This window comes from Leuciscus leuciscus, assembly GCF_965113295.1.
Source record: "Leuciscus leuciscus genome assembly, contig: HAP1_SCAFFOLD_826, whole genome shotgun sequence".
Lineage (NCBI taxonomy): Eukaryota > Metazoa > Chordata > Actinopteri > Cypriniformes > Leuciscidae > Leuciscus > Leuciscus leuciscus.
In genome coordinates this window covers 1-16,215 of record NW_028117914.1, presented here as the reverse complement: position 1 = coordinate 16,215, position 16,215 = coordinate 1, and the positions used below count along the sequence as shown (strand labels likewise).

Here is a 16,215-nt window from a genome sequence, read left to right as displayed (position 1 = left end):
GCTTAGGACCCCATTAGTATGCCAGTAGTATGCCTGACGTAATCTGTTCTCGTGACAACTTGTAGCTAACGTGAGCTGTTTTAGTGTTACTATGTGGTAGCTTTATGTAGAATGCTAAATGCTATATGCAAGGTAAGATTAAATTAAATTGTATATTGTATATGTAAATTGTATATATTCTATAGCTAATATTTAAAATCTCAAGTTGTGTCAATAGCAGAGGAGAAAGACCGTGAAATTTAAAAATACTGCTGTTATTGTGTCACGAAATGTAGTTTTAAGAGTTCCTCAGTCGAGAATGTAGTTGTTTGAAGCTCAAATATGTTGCTTATTTATTTAAAAAAACACACTAACAACGAGAAATGTTTAATTTCACAATCTATAGCTTCGGTTAAATACTAGTTTATGAAATATATAAGTTAAAATACATTAATGACTCATTATAACGTAGTACAAATGTCCTCTATAATAAAGTGATTTGTATGATTTGTAACCAGGCACTAAAGCGATTACCCATAAAACGTGCTTTGAACCAATGAGATTGCTTGGGTCCTAAGCTCGGACTCATCTCTTCAGTAGGACTCAATTGTTCACCACACCGGATCTGGGCCGACACTATGTGGCTGTCTGGGATTAAGTGTGTACTGAGTGCCCAAGTGTCCATGAACAGCCTATCAGTGACCTCAAACAAGTACGTATTTGAGGTTTTTGTGGTAGCTTATGCCAAGTCTCTCATGCCATAGCTCACCAAAACCAGAGAATGTCTAATAAGGGGAGAAGTTCCACTCTGAGTAAACTTCCGGCTTCTGAACTGGTTGCAGTTCCACTCTGGTTCCATATGAGGGCGCTCACAGGACGAGTGCAGAATGAATGGAGGTCTATGGCGCTATACCCCTCAAAATCCACTTTTCTCAGGATATAATTTTTTGTCTAGTAATTTTAATGTTGTATTTGAAAGGAGATGCAAAGAAATTACACATTGCTGAGTGTTAGATTTTTTAGAGTCACTTATTTGCTTTAAAAAGTGTTTTAAAATGTCAATGACGTCATACACATCATACGACCAGAGATACTGCTTTACGGCAATCCTTCAGTCACTTTGGTGCTTTCGCACTCTGCACTTTCTTTTCTCTCGAGGCATCGACAACACAGCTGACACAGGTAAACACACAACACAGCTGACACAGGTAACTACACAACACAGCTTGTGCTTGAAGCTGCTTTGATACAATCTGTATTGTGAAAAGCGCTATACAAATAAACTTGACTTGACTTGACTTGACAGCTGACACAGGTAAACACACAACACAGCTGACACAGGTAAACACACAACACAGCTGACACAGGTAAAACACACAACACAGCTGACACAGGTAACTACACAACACAGCTGACACAGGTAACTACACAACACAGCTGACACAGGTAACTACACAACACAGCTGACACAGGTAAACACAACACAGCTGACACAGGTAAACACACAACACAGCTGACACAGGTAAACACACAACACAGCTGACACAGGTAACTACACAACACAGCTGACACAGGTAACTACACAACACAGCTGACACAGGTAACTACACAACACAGCTGACACAGGTAACTACACAACACAGCTGACACAGGTAAACACAACACAGCTGACACAGGTAAACACACAACACAGCTGACACAGGTAAACACACAACACAGCTGACACAGGTAAACACACAACACAGCTGACACAGGTAACTACACAACACAGCTGACACAGGTAACTACACAACACAGCTGACACAGGTAACTACACAACACAGCTGACACAGGTAACTACACAACACAGCTGACACAGGTAACTACACAACACAGCTGACACAGATAAACACACAACACAGCTGACACAGGTAAACACACAACACAGCTGACACAGGTAAACACACAACACAGCTGACACAGGTAACTACACAACACAGCTGACACAGGTAAACACACAACACAGCTGACACAGGTAGCTACACAACACAGCTGACACAGGTAAACACACAACACGTAAACAGGTAAACACACAACACAGCTGACACAGGTAAACACACAACACAGCTGACACAGGTAACTACACAACACAGCTGACACAGGTAAACACACAACACAGCTGACACAGGTAAACACACAACACGTAAACAGGTAAACACACAACACAGCTGACACAGGTAAACACACAACACAGCTGACACAGGTAAACACAACACAGCTGACACGGGTAAATACACAACACAGCTGACACGGGTAAACACAACACAGCTGACACAGGCAAACACACAACACAGCTGACACAGGTAAACACAACACAGCTGACACAGGTAAACACACAACACAGCTGACACAGGTAAACACACAACACAGCTGACGAATGTAAACACACAACACAGCTGACGAATGTAAACACACAACACAGCTGACACAGGTAAACACACAACACAGCTGACACAGGTAAACACACAACACAGCTGACACAGGTAAACACACAACACAGCTGACACAGGTAAACACACAACACAGCTGACACAGGTAACTACACAACACAGCTGACAGAGGTAAACACACAACACAGCTGACACAGGTAAACACACAACACAGCTGACACAGGTAAATACCATAGACTGTAAAAAATATGGACAAAGCGTCTGTGACGTCACCCATAGACTTCTGAAGAACGGTTTTGAGGCCGTTTATGGGGGGTATGGGCGGCGCCATATTTCAATACAAATGTTCAGAAAGGATAACTTACAGGTATGATGTGTTGTGTCAGATCATGGCCGAGACGTCAAATTTCAGGAATTCCACTCGGCGCAGCCTATGCTCGTTGTCAGCTGTCAATCAAGCTGTCAATCGCGCCCTTATTTGTCATACATTTTATATCTAAATACGATCTAAACTAACGAGTTAGAAAAAAATTCACCCCCCTCACAGTTGTCAGGCACTCGGAACCTATCGAAAAATACAATAAAAGTCCATGGGACCAACCTGTAAAAACATGAATTTATGCTGTGAAAACGGACATTTTAACATGGGGGTGTATGGACATTTGCTCCCTTTTGGGACCTTCCCCTAGCGGATTTTCGATGTATTGCAGTTTTTCGCACTTCCGGGTAGGCTTCATTTTTCAGATTAGAATGTTGCCAATTGGTAAATACACAACACAGCTGACACAGGTAAACACACAACACAGCTGACACAGGTAAACACACAACACAGCTGACACAGGTAAACACACACACGTAAACACACAACACAGCTGACACAGGTAAACACACACACGTAAACACACAACACAGCTGACACAGGTAAACACACAACACAGCTGACACAGGTAACTACACAACACAGCTGACACAGGTAAACACACAACACAGCTGACACAGGTAAACACACAACACAGCTGACACAGGTAAACACAACACAGCTGACACAGGTAACTACACAACACAGCTGACACAGGTAAACACACAACACAGCTGACACAGGTAAATACACAACACAGCTGACACAGGTAACTACACAACACAGCTGACACAGGTAAACACACAACACAGCTGACACAGGTAAACACAACACAGCTGACACAGGTAACTACACAACACAGCTGACACAGGTAAACACACAACACAGCCGACACAGGTAAACACACAACACAGCCGACACAGGTAAACACACAACACAGCTGACACAGGTAAACACACAACACAGCTGACACAGGTAACTACACAACACAGCTGACACAGGTAAACACACAACACAGCTGACACAGGTAAACACACAACACAGCTGACACAGGTAAACACACAACACAGCCGACACAGGTAAATACACGTGCTAGAAGAGTTTTTGTTTTGTTTGTTTCTGGTCCCGCTTCGGATGCCACGATGCCATCAAGCGGTATCTCTGGTCGTAATCAGTCCTTCACTGACCAATCAGCGTTCATTAGCAGAATGCTAGCGTGTTATTGTCATGATAGATTACTGGAAGCAATAGCGGGTGAAAACAGTGTTTATTTGAACAGCACACTCAAAGGTAATATGTCAAAAGAGTCAATGAAGTTGAATCTCTCAGAGGGGAAGCAGCAATCAGGCTCTCTCGCAGGGACTTCGATGGTCAGGTGAAGTGGTGCTCAGATGAGGTGAATCGGTGGTGATATCCCGTGCGCGGTGCTCGATCCAGTGAACCAGAGAAGACAAATCCACAGACAAGACAGGATCCGGTAGACACGGCACGACACACTCAACAGGACTGCAAACAACGGATGGACACTGGAATGGAGAGATGAGTGAGTATTTATGGAGAGCGGGGATTGATAGCAGCTGGAGCGGGGAGTGAGTGTGATTAATATCAGCTGGAGCACTGAACAACCACGCGAGCGGGACAACGCCCACTCGCGCACACTCACAGACATGAAACAAACAGTGACACGCGACACAGAGGAAACAGTGCATAACTCAACCGTGACAGTACCCCCTCCCCTAGGAATGCCTCACGGCATTCCCAGGCCTCCTTACCTGTCGATTGTAATCATCGATCAGGGAGTGATCCAGGATGTCACGAGCAGGAACCCAACTTCTCTCCTCTGGACCGTAACCTTCCCAATCCACCAAATACTGAAATCCGCGTCCCCTCCGCCTAGAATCCAGAATGCGATGAACCGAATAAGATGGTTCCCCGTCTACGAGTCGCGGCGGTGGGGGAACCGGGACTGGCGGATTAATACGTGCAAAAAACACGGGCTTTATCTTTGAAACGTGGAAAACCGGATGAATTCTTCTGTACGCCGGAGGAAGGTTGAGGCGGACAGCCACCGGACTAACGATCTTGGTGACAGAAAACGGGCCAATGAATTTAGGAGCTAATTTATTCGATACGGAGCGGAGAGGAATGTTCTTGGTAGAAAGCCACACTTTGGAACCGACGACGTATACGGGAGGCCTAGACCGGTGGCGATCGGCTTTGGCCTTGGTGCGCTCTCGCACTTGGAGGAGTGTCTCCCGGGCTCTCGTCCAAGTACGGTGACACCTCTGGATGAAGGCGTGGGCGGAGGAGACCGCGACTTCGGATTCCGTACTAGGAAAAACAGGTGGTTGGTACCCTACACTACACTGGAACGGAGACAGGCCCGTGGATGACACTGGCAACGTATTGTGGGCGTACTCCACCATAGAAAGTTGTTGACTCCAGGAGGAAGGATTCCTGGAGACCAAACATCGTAGTGTTCTTTCCAAATCTTGGTTGGCTCTCTCAGTTTGACCATTGCTCTGGGGATGGAACCCAGAGGACAGACTGACCGTCGCCCCCAGCAATCTACAAAACTCTCGCCAGAATTTGGACACAAATTGGGGTCCCCTGTCGGAAACCACGTCTGTCGGGAGGCCATGTAACCGAAAGATGTGGTTCACGACTGCCACCGCTGTCTCCTTGGCTGAAGGCAATTTGGGCAAGGGAATAAAGTGGGCCGCCTTCGAGAACCGGTCCACCACGGTCAAAACTACCGTGTACCCCTGGGAGGGTGGGAGGGCGGTTATAAAATCTAGAGCGATGTGGGACCAGGGTCTCGAAGGCACCGACAGCGGTTGAAGTAACCCATCTGGGGGTCGATTGGACGACTTACCAGTGGCACAACTTGAGCAAGCCAAGACAAAATGGTGAACATCACGAGCCATAAGTGGCCACCAGAACCGCTGCTTAACAAAATAGATAGTACGACTCACCCCTGGATGACAGGCTAGATTAGAGCAATGACCCCACTGGATAACGTCTGATCGTAATCCCTCCGGCACATATAAGCGGTTAGGTGGGCACCGGATCGGAGGCGTTACCCCTTCCAAGGCCTTCTTGACCCTCGATTCGACCTCCCATGTGAGCGAAGAGATAATTAGGGTCTCTGGAAAAATGCGCTCGGGAGTAGATTCGTGTTCGGGACGATCAAAAATACGCGACAAAGAATCGGGTTTGATGTTTTTGGACCCTGGACGATATGAGAGAGTAAAATCGAAACGACCGAAAAAAAGTGCCCACCGAGCCTGCCTGGAGTTCAATCTTTTGGCGGTTCTAATATACTCCAGATTCTTGTGGTCTGTCCAGACGATGAAGGGTACCCCTGATCCCTCCAACCAGTGACGCCATTCCTCCAACGCTAACTTGACTGCCAACAACTCTCGGTTACCAATGTCATAATTTCGTTCGGCAGGAGATAGACGATGTGAAAAAAACACGCAGGGATGCATCTTGTCGTCTGAAGGAGAGCGTTGTGAAAGAACTGCGCCTACCCCCACCTCTGACGCATCGACCTCCACCACAAACTGACGTGACGGATCAGGGGCAATTAAGATGGGATCTGAAACAAAGCAGTTCTTGAGTTTGGCAAACGCAGCCTCAGCTGCGTCTGACCACCTGAACGTAGTTTTGGGGGAGGTCAAGGCGGTCAGAGGTGCGGCTAGTTGGCCGAAGTTGCGAATAAATCGCCGATAGAAGTTGGCGAATCCCAAAAACCGCTGCAGGGCCTTGCGGGAATCTGGGATTGGCCACTCTACCACAGCCTTAACCTTGTCAGGATCCATACGCATACCTTCAGCCGACACGATGTGTCCCAGAAAAGGAACCGACTGTGCGTGGAAAACGCATTTCTCTGCCTTGACAAAAAGCCCATTCTCTAGCAATCTCTGAAGCACTCGTCGGACATGTTGCACATGCTCCTGGAGAGACGAAGAAAAAATCAATATGTCATCCAGGTAAACATATATGAATTGATCGATCATGTCTCGCAACACATCATTGACGAGCGCCTGGAAGACTGCGGGACTATTGGACAGGCCGAACGGCATAACCAAATATTCAAAGTGCCCCCTAGAGGTGTTAAAAGCAGTCTTCCATTCATCCCCCTTCCTGATGCGGACCAAATGATAAGCGTTTCGTAAGTCCAATTTTGTGAAGAGTGATGCTCCCTGCAACCTCTCGAAGGCTGAAGACATTAATGGCAAAGGATAAGTGTTTTTCACCGTGATGTTATTCAGCCCTCGGTAATCAATGCAAGGTCGCAGAGAACCATCCTTCTTCCCCACAAAAAAGAACCCCGCCTCCGCAGGAGAAGAGGAAGGTCGGATGAACCCGGTTGCTAGAGAATCAGAAATATATTTCTCCATAGCCTCTCTCTCAGGAACCGAGAGTGAATAAATCTTGCCTTTAGGCGGAGACTTACCTGGCATTAAATCTATTGCACAGTCATAGGGACGATGCGGAGGGAGAGAAGCAGCCCTTGACTTACTGAACACTTCCCTCAGGTCACGGTACTCTACGGGCACGTTTGACAAATCCACTGCTTCCTCCTGCAACACAGGGACAGAAACAACAGAACAAGCAGACACTAGACACGAACTATGACACTCAGTGCTCCAAGCCGAAATAGTCTTTTGTTTCCAGTCAATGCGGGGATTGTGTAAACTTAGCCAGGGGTGTCCTAAAACAATGGGTGTGAGATGGGAGTCCATGATGTAAAATGAAATGGTTTCTGCGTGATTACCAGATGTGATGAGTGTGAGACTCTCGGTAACTTGGGAGATGGCTGGTAGTGATTGTCCGTTTAATGCATTGACAGTGATTTTCTGAGGGAGTGTTTGGAGAGGAACTTGAAACTGTAACGCAAAACGGTGATCCATAAAGTTACCTTCGGCTCCAGAGTCTATAAGTGCATTGCAGTGGTGATCGTGAGTTGACCATCTCAGTCTTACCGGGAGGAGGGTGGAAGTGGATGAGGTCTTTTCTGCGGAGATCCCACCCGATAGTAGCCTCATACTTACTATCGGGCTGGGCCTTTTACTGGACAGCTATGAGCGAAATGTCCGGCCCCACCACAGTATAGACAAAGGCCCTGGGATCTCCGCCTTTCTTTCTCCTCCCGGGAAAGCCGAGCTCGCCCTATCTGCATGGGCTCGGGATCGTGGGGACCGAACGCGTCCATGCCACTGGACTGCTGGTGTTCCACGCTGTTGCGGATTGTGTTGAGTGACGTACGTTGGCCGATCCGAGACAAACGAGCGTCCACCCTCAGGGCCAGATCCATTAGAGCGTTAAGAGACGAGGGTAGGTCCAGGGCGTAGATCTCTCTTTGGACGCGTTCGGCCAGCCCATGCAGGAATAGGTCCCACTGCGCCTCCTCGTTCCAGCGACACTCGGCCGCCAGGGTCTTGAACTCAATGGAATAGTCCGAGACGGAGCGATCTCCCTGGCGCAGATCTGCCAGAACCCTGGCAGCCTCTCTTCCCGCGACGGCACGATCAAAGACCCTCCGCATCTCCGCCGAGAGTGCCTGGAACGAGGAGCAGCACTGGTCTTGATTCTCCCAGACCGCCGTTCCCCAAAGCGCCGCTCTCCCCGTTAGTAGCGTTAACACGAATGCCACTTTCGATTCCTCCTTCTCGAAGGTTTTAGGCTGTAGGGAGAAATGCATGCTGCAACGTGTTAGAAACGGGCGGCAGTAGTTGGGCTCACCAGAGTATGACTCGGGGGTCGGAAGTCTGGGTTCTGATTGGGAGAGCGGCACAGCTGGTGTGGGGGGAACGACCGGTGGGTCTGGGGGTGCTGGCGCAGTGGGAGGTTGAAGTTGATGGAATCGCTGGGTGAGCTCGGACACCTGCGAGACAAGAGCCTGAATTGCTCGTCCAGTCTCCCCCTGGCTGCGTTCTTGTGCATCCATCCGGCTGATGCACACTTGAATAAAATCCTCTAACGAGGCCGAAGAACCACCCGCTGCTTCCATGGATTGGTCCATCCGTTCTGTCATGATAGATTACTGGAAGCAATAGCGGGTGAAAACAGTGTTTATTTGAACAGCACACTCAAAGGTAATATGTCAAAAGAGTCAATGAAGTTGAATCTCTCAGAGGGGAAGCAGCAATCAGGCTCTCTCGCAGGGACTTCGATGGTCAGGTGAAGTGGTGCTCAGATGAGGTGAATCGGTGGTGATATCCCGTGCGCGGTGCTCGATCCAGTGAACCAGAGAAGACAAATCCACAGACAAGACAGGATCCGGTAGACACGGCACGACACACTCAACAGGACTGCAAACAACGGATGGACACTGGAATGGAGAGATGAGTGAGTATTTATGGAGAGCGGGGATTGATAGCAGCTGGAGCGGGGAGTGAGTGTGATTAATATCAGCTGGAGCACTGAACAACCACGCGAGCGGGACAACGCCCACTCGCGCACACTCACAGACATGAAACAAACAGTGACACGCGACACAGAGGAAACAGTGCATAACTCAACCGTGACAGTTATGGGCAACAACAACTCAACCTGTAAGAAATCAAAAGGACATAAGTACTCGTTCATTCAACTTTCGACCTATAACCCATGTTGAACTTGCAAAACCTACAATCAAATCTGAGATTTCTCAACGGCAATCGGGTGAAAGAGACAAATTTAGCCGTCTAGCTCCATAGACTCCCATTCATTTTGCACTCATGGGCAATCGCCCCCAGTGGAACTCTGGTGGAACTACAACCAAAATTCGGTGCAATAGGACTTAATAGGGAGTGGGCAGGCTCTCCTTAGACGGGCTCTGCCAAAACTTTGTGACAATTGCTTCACTTGCAAGGTCACATGGAACAGGGTTCACCATTATAAAAGGTTTTGGAAGGAGGTATTTATCGCCCCATGAGCTCTTGTTCAGATGAATGTGGAGAGAAATGCTGAAATATGGTGGTGTCTCTGTTCATTGTGTTTATTGTGTAATGTCTGGCGGCTAATCCTGCCCACCTCTCATGCTCACAAACTGTTCATACCTGCGTGAATGCCTGGGACTGGATGAAATGGATAGACTAATTACAGAGTAAATAACCCACCCACTCAGACATCACTTTCCAAATTAAATTGAAACATGAATTTAGCAGCTCTTAACTCAGTTAAATTTGCCGTTAGAAAACCCATGGCCATCATGACACCTGAAGTAGAGGATCTGATGACTAATAATCCATAGAGAAGGCTGGACAGGTCATATAAGCATATTCATATTAGTTCAGTCACAGAAAGATGAGCCGTGTAGGAGTGAGCTGGGTTTGAAGTCCACTACTCGAAGGCTGAAACTGTGCTTTTATTATTCAAGTGCTGTTCGAGTGGACTTTGCTAATTTAAGAGATCAATGTTTCTGCACGGAATTATTTATTTATTTATTTATTTTTTGTTGTTTTTAGTCCATGTCTGTTAGCATCACTTTAGGTAATAATATGCACCTTTAAGCAACCGAAATGCACCTTTTAGGGGTAAATGAGATAAAAAAGTATACCTTTTAAAAAGACAACTTTTGTACCTTTTCCTTTTGATAGTGTATATGATAAACCTTAACGTTGAGTCATGCATTCAAAAAAAAGAAATAATGACTCGTATTGCAGTGTAGGAATGCAGTCAACAGCAATTTAATATAATAGTTTGGTTTCAGTCTGTAATTTTAATCTCTAATATTACAATGTATAATTGAGAGGGTTGCAGCATTAACTGGGAATTATGCTTTTTTTATCGGTTATCGGGTATTGGTATCGGCGGTGAAATTCAGTAACATGCATCTCTACTGTCTATAAAGATAACGTTCATACTGTTGATTTACAATATACTTCTGCTCACATATGTGACCCTGGATCACGTCACCAGCCACGAGTCGCACGGGTATATCTGTGGCAATAGCCAACAATACATTGTATGGGTAAAAATGATAGATTTTTCTTTTATGCCACAAATCCTGAGGATATTAAGTAAAGATCATGTTCATGCATGAAGATGTTTTGTAAATGTCCTACCGTAAATATATAAAAACATGTATTTGTGTGAGCGAATGCAGCACAATCGCCAACATAAATGAACAACTTTACCTGTTGAGTGTCAGTGGCCCACCGGTGGGCCCAAAGCCATTACATATTTAAAACAGTAATATCCTATACTAAACCTAAACTAATCTTGACAAACTATATATCATTTGAAAGCTTACAATCTCTAGTTTTCATATTTGGTGACTGATTTTCAAAATAAATTACAGAGGAGCCGTAATTTATCAATTTGCAACAAGAATATTTTAATATTCCTAAGGCGTGTTCAGACCTTTATTTTGAAATAGCAATGAACATGAAAAATCATGAACGAATGGTAGATTCTCCCATATTACTTCTGAATAGAATGTCTACTTCATAAATTGTATGAAAATTGTGGAAATAATGGTTCAGATCACTCAAACCACATATGGAAATGGAGGCGTCCTGCTATGGGCAGTAATGGAGTCTGGTTGTCACCTAGTGAAAAAGTTTGGTACTGCGCCCAAACAAAATCTTACTGAAAGCAATTTTTTTGAGATATCAACCAACATTTTGAAACACAACTTGTTCAGATTTTTTACTTTGATTTTTTTTTTTTTTTTTTGCAGTTTTAGAGTCGGCCAGTTTTTAAAAATATATATTTTATATAAAATATGAATAATTACATTTTTTACATTGTACATTTCCATAAACTCAAACTTCTATAACTTTTTTTCCGTTTCACTTTCTTAATTTATTTCACTTCTACAAACATCTGCCAATTGTACGTCTATACTCCAAAGCATTCTTATATTACAACCATTTAAGTTCAAAATGTGCATTTTCATGTGACAGTTAGCCTAACAGGAGATTTTCTCAATGTTTCGATTTTTTTGCACCCTCAGATTCCAGATGTTCAATAGTTGTATCTCAGCCTAATATTGTCCTATCATAACAAACCATACATCAATGGAAAGCTCATTTATTCAGCTTTCATGTGATGCAAAATTCTTAATTAAAAAAAAAAATTACCCATGTGACTGGTTTTGTGGTTCAAGGTCACATATTTCGACTTTCTTTTTACCACTGAGTGAAGAACCAGAATGGACTTCGCTGTGAGTATATCGGGTCATTTAAGAATAAACCAGGCCTAATGAAACTGACTGACAGTGCTGTCACATTAGTTTTACAATCTCATACTTAAATAATGAAGTTCTCCGACCTCTTTCAGTGACTGGTGTTCACAAGCAGTTGTGTGTGACACTCTAATTAGGTCAAGTGGTTTCGCTAGACTCGTACCTGAGCCGTCCTGTACGCTGACCCCGTGGTGACCCCGTCCCGAGTGCCAGTCGTCACTCACATGTACAGCCAGGTTTCGAGTGACCTATCCTGACCTCTCTATCCCGTCGACACATTGACACGCTGACAAACACACGGCCTCAATGCCTGTGTCACACTCCCACGCTCTGCAGTCGGGCATGCTGGGTTATGACAAATCCATTACTCACAAACGCTTGATGGCCATTCATGTTGCATATGATAAATAACAGGGGGATGAATCATGTCAAACATGCAGAGGTGAAATTGAGGCATAGAGGTTATATAAAGAGCAGATACAGAGGCCTCTTTATTATTTTTAACATTGCATAATAATGCATGAATACCAGCTTGTGTTTGATCAAAGCTTATCTTTTGGACAATGATGTATCAGATTTTTTATTGTCAGAAATTGAAGAGGCCACAAACTTATTATTTTGCATGTAAGCGTGATCGTTAAACACTTAATCCGAAAACCAGGCGAACAAAGCCGGATAATGCCGCCTTTGCAAATACAATGAGGCCAATTGTGGGAAAGCAAAAAGCATCAAATTGCACACATAAAAAAATAAGGTTACACTTTATTTTAAGGTGTCATTGCTACAGTGTATTTAAGTACTGAGTGATATTAAGTAACTAAATGTACTTACTATAGGGTTAGGGTAGGATTAGGGTTTAGTTGAGGGTTAGTTGCATGCAATTATGCATAATTTATTGTTATTACTATGGCAAGTACATGTAACATATGTAACAAGGACACTGTAAAATGAAGAGTTCTCCCAAAAAGTATGATTTGGTCAACATCTACTCTCCCTCATGCAGTTGCCAACTATTTCCAATGGAAAGTAGCAATAGCCTTCTCGAAAAGCAGCTAAATGACGTAATGCATCAACACATCTGTTTTTACAGCTACAGTGTAAAGCTGAATGTACAATAAAGCAGTTAATATTTACATATTCTCTGCAAGACAAAAAACAAAACAAAAAAAGTATGATATAGTGACTGACTACAAGTTAACCAGCAATCCAAAAAGTCACCAGATTTGCCGCTGGAGTCAGTGGGAAGGTGAGGAGAAAAGACAGTCATCACCAAACTTTTGAATAACGCATTTCCAGTCGGATTTTCCCTGCAAAGGGAACGCCAGCTCTCAAACCCAACATGTTCTCTTCAGGAGCAGGTTTGGATGAATATGAATATGATTTTAGTCTTCCTCTCTGCCGGTTGCACCTTGAGTTCTGTGGAGGATTATTCTCATTTGAGAAGCAAGGATGTTTGTTGAAGAAGTGTTATTAAATGCCTTTTCTCCATAATGCCAAAGCCTTTTCTCAACTATAATCCCTGAAACAATCCCTTACCAAAAACATCCATTTTGAATAGTTTGATTTGTAACACTGGCCAGTTTTTATTTTGTTCAACATGATCTTCACTGGTTTTATTGGTGGATCTCTCATCTACTGTATTCAACAGGTGAAATTTTACTCTGGATGTTTGTTAACAGACTTTGAGTCAAGCATGACATGACCAAACTGGAAAACTGTTCTCATTTGATTTGTTTGTTGAAGAAGGCGATAACAGCAGTATAATCTGACTCTGACAGCAACATATGAAGTTAACTAATCTGCTTACTTTGGTAATGCGGTAGTGGCTCAGTGGTTCATGTACTGTAGGTTGTCTACAAACCGAAAGGTTGGTGGTTCAATCCCCGGTTCCACCTGACCAAGTGTTGAGGTGTCCATGAGCAAGACACCTAACCCCAGCTGCTCCCGACGAGCTGGATGGCGCCTTGCATGGCTGACACCGCCGTCGGTGTGTGAATGAGTGAGTGAATGTGAGGCTATGTAAAGCGCTTTGGTGGCCATAGGTCTATGAAAGCGCTATATAAATGCAGTCCATTTATTCATTCTGTTTTATTCAACTGTAATATCTGAATGCTATCAAGAAGAAGAAAACGATAAAGTACCAGAAGATAATCCTAACAGTGATTAGCATCTGAAAACATCAGTGCCATAGTACATACAGACTAACAGAGATGTGTTTCCAAAAAGCATCGTAACTTAAGTGGATTGTAGAGAGCATTGATGCACATCGCGTCCTGAACTGAAACTGTTTCACAGAATACATGTGCTGTGTCTGTTGAGCTTCTGTCTTCCACAATAAAAGTATAAAAGGAAATTTATAACACAAAGCTATAGTCTGTACAACTCATGCACTATATTTCTGAAATCAGGTACAGACCTATATTTAATGCATTAGAGCCCTCAAATCTCATTTGCACTTGTTCAATTTAGTAAATTGCACCCCTGGATGCATCGCATGTCGGCCCGGTTTGACCAAACTGCATTGGTCTGTGCATTTTAAAACACATGCAAATGAGATTTGAGGGCAGAGGGAAATGGATCTGTTCCTCATTCAAAGCTATATGAGCTAAATCACCATTCAATTTTGTTGCATAGAGACACTTTCGTGACTGTTGCAAAGATTATTCAGTTATTTGCCTGTTTCCCTGCTTGGGAAAAACAAGGATATGCTTGTTTAGTTGGTGACAAACTCAAATGCTGATTTTAGCTGTGATAACTGCTGAGTTAAGCTTGTGACAGAAACTGACTGGCACTTTAAGACAGTCTTACAATTTGGTACAAAACTGGTCTAAGCATTTTTATTTATTTTTTGCAGTGATTGTGCAGCATATGCAAGTCTGATGAGCTGAAATAGAGTCAATTTAAACTTTAAAATAAACATTACACAAGCGAACACACTTAAAATAGCAGAGTTCTTTGTGCTTAATATGCACACATTTGATAAGATTAAACTTAATTTTAAAGAAACTTTGGTAACACTTTATAATAACTGCATGCTATTAATCATTAGATAAGCATTAGTAAACAGTTAATTCGTCATTTATAAAGAATTAATAGACATTAATAAGCAGTTTATAAATACAGCTATAAATGCTTTATTCTTGATTTATAAGCATATTTATAATGTGTTTAATAATTGTATTTTCATACTTTATGAATGATCAATTTATCATTTCTAAATTAAGTATTGCATTATTTACACACCAGTTATTTAGGAGTTGTCAGTCGTTCATAAGATCACTTAGAAAGTGTAAGTAAATGATTAATAAACTGTTTAAATACATATTATTATTCAGACATATAGTGATGGTTACTTAGTGTGTTAATAAATGCTTCATTAACATGTATTTCTACTGTAATTCAGGGTTAATTCAGGGAGTTATAAAGCATTTAGTAGTGGTCAGTTCACTATGTGTGTGAGCTCATCTAAAGTGAGGACTAGTTATGACTTGTAAAGCATTTATAAAGGAGATTTAAAGGCTGTTAATATTTCTATGTTCTGTATCACTGTGTGTGTTTGTTTCCTTTTTCTGTTTAGAAGAAAACTGACTCTTTAAATCTCCTTTATAAATACTTTACAAGTCCTAGTCCTCACTTTAGATGAGCTCACATATAGTGAACTGACCACTACTAAATGCTTTATAACTCCCTGAATCTACTACATTTACTTACACTTTCTAAGTGATCTTATGAATCACTGGCAACTCCTAAATAACTGGTGTGTAAATAATGCAATACTTCATTTAGAAATTATTATTTTTTCATGAATAAAGTATGGCAATACAATTATTAAACACATTATATCTATCTAAATAATAAAAAAAAAACATTTATAGCTGTATTTATAAACTGCTTATTAATGTCTATTAATGCTTTATACATTATTAATTAACTGTTTACTAATGCTTAACTAATGATTAATAGTGTGCAGTTATTATAAAGTGTTACCGAAAGTTTAACTGTTAATAATAGCACAAGCAAACTTTTTATTTTTTTTTATTTTTTTTTACAGTCCGTAAAAGAACCCAGTGTTTGGATCCATTATATGAAACTATGGTAACAGGCTGTGGTGATCACATGGCTGAAGTCCTACTACTTGTGCTGTATTAAAATCAATTTCTTTCATCTAAAAATGTAGACTCGTAAGAACACTTCACTCACAGTGGAGAACAGAAATAGGCAGACACATGTAAGTTCTGCACATCTGAACACGTCTGTTACTACCCTAA

The 16,215-nt window shown here is 42.9% G+C and overlaps 1 long non-coding RNA gene across 1 annotated transcript; it reads left to right on the top strand.

The window, feature by feature from the left end:
* Positions 1 to 758: 758 nt before the first annotated feature.
* LOC309492006 lies at positions 759 to 3,982 on the top strand. Its single transcript, XR_014203395.1, has 3 exons — positions 759 to 1,161; positions 1,994 to 2,019; positions 3,846 to 3,982. It is a non-coding gene; the product is annotated as an uncharacterized lncRNA (long non-coding RNA).
* The last annotated feature ends 12,233 nt before the right edge of the window (positions 3,983 to 16,215 follow it).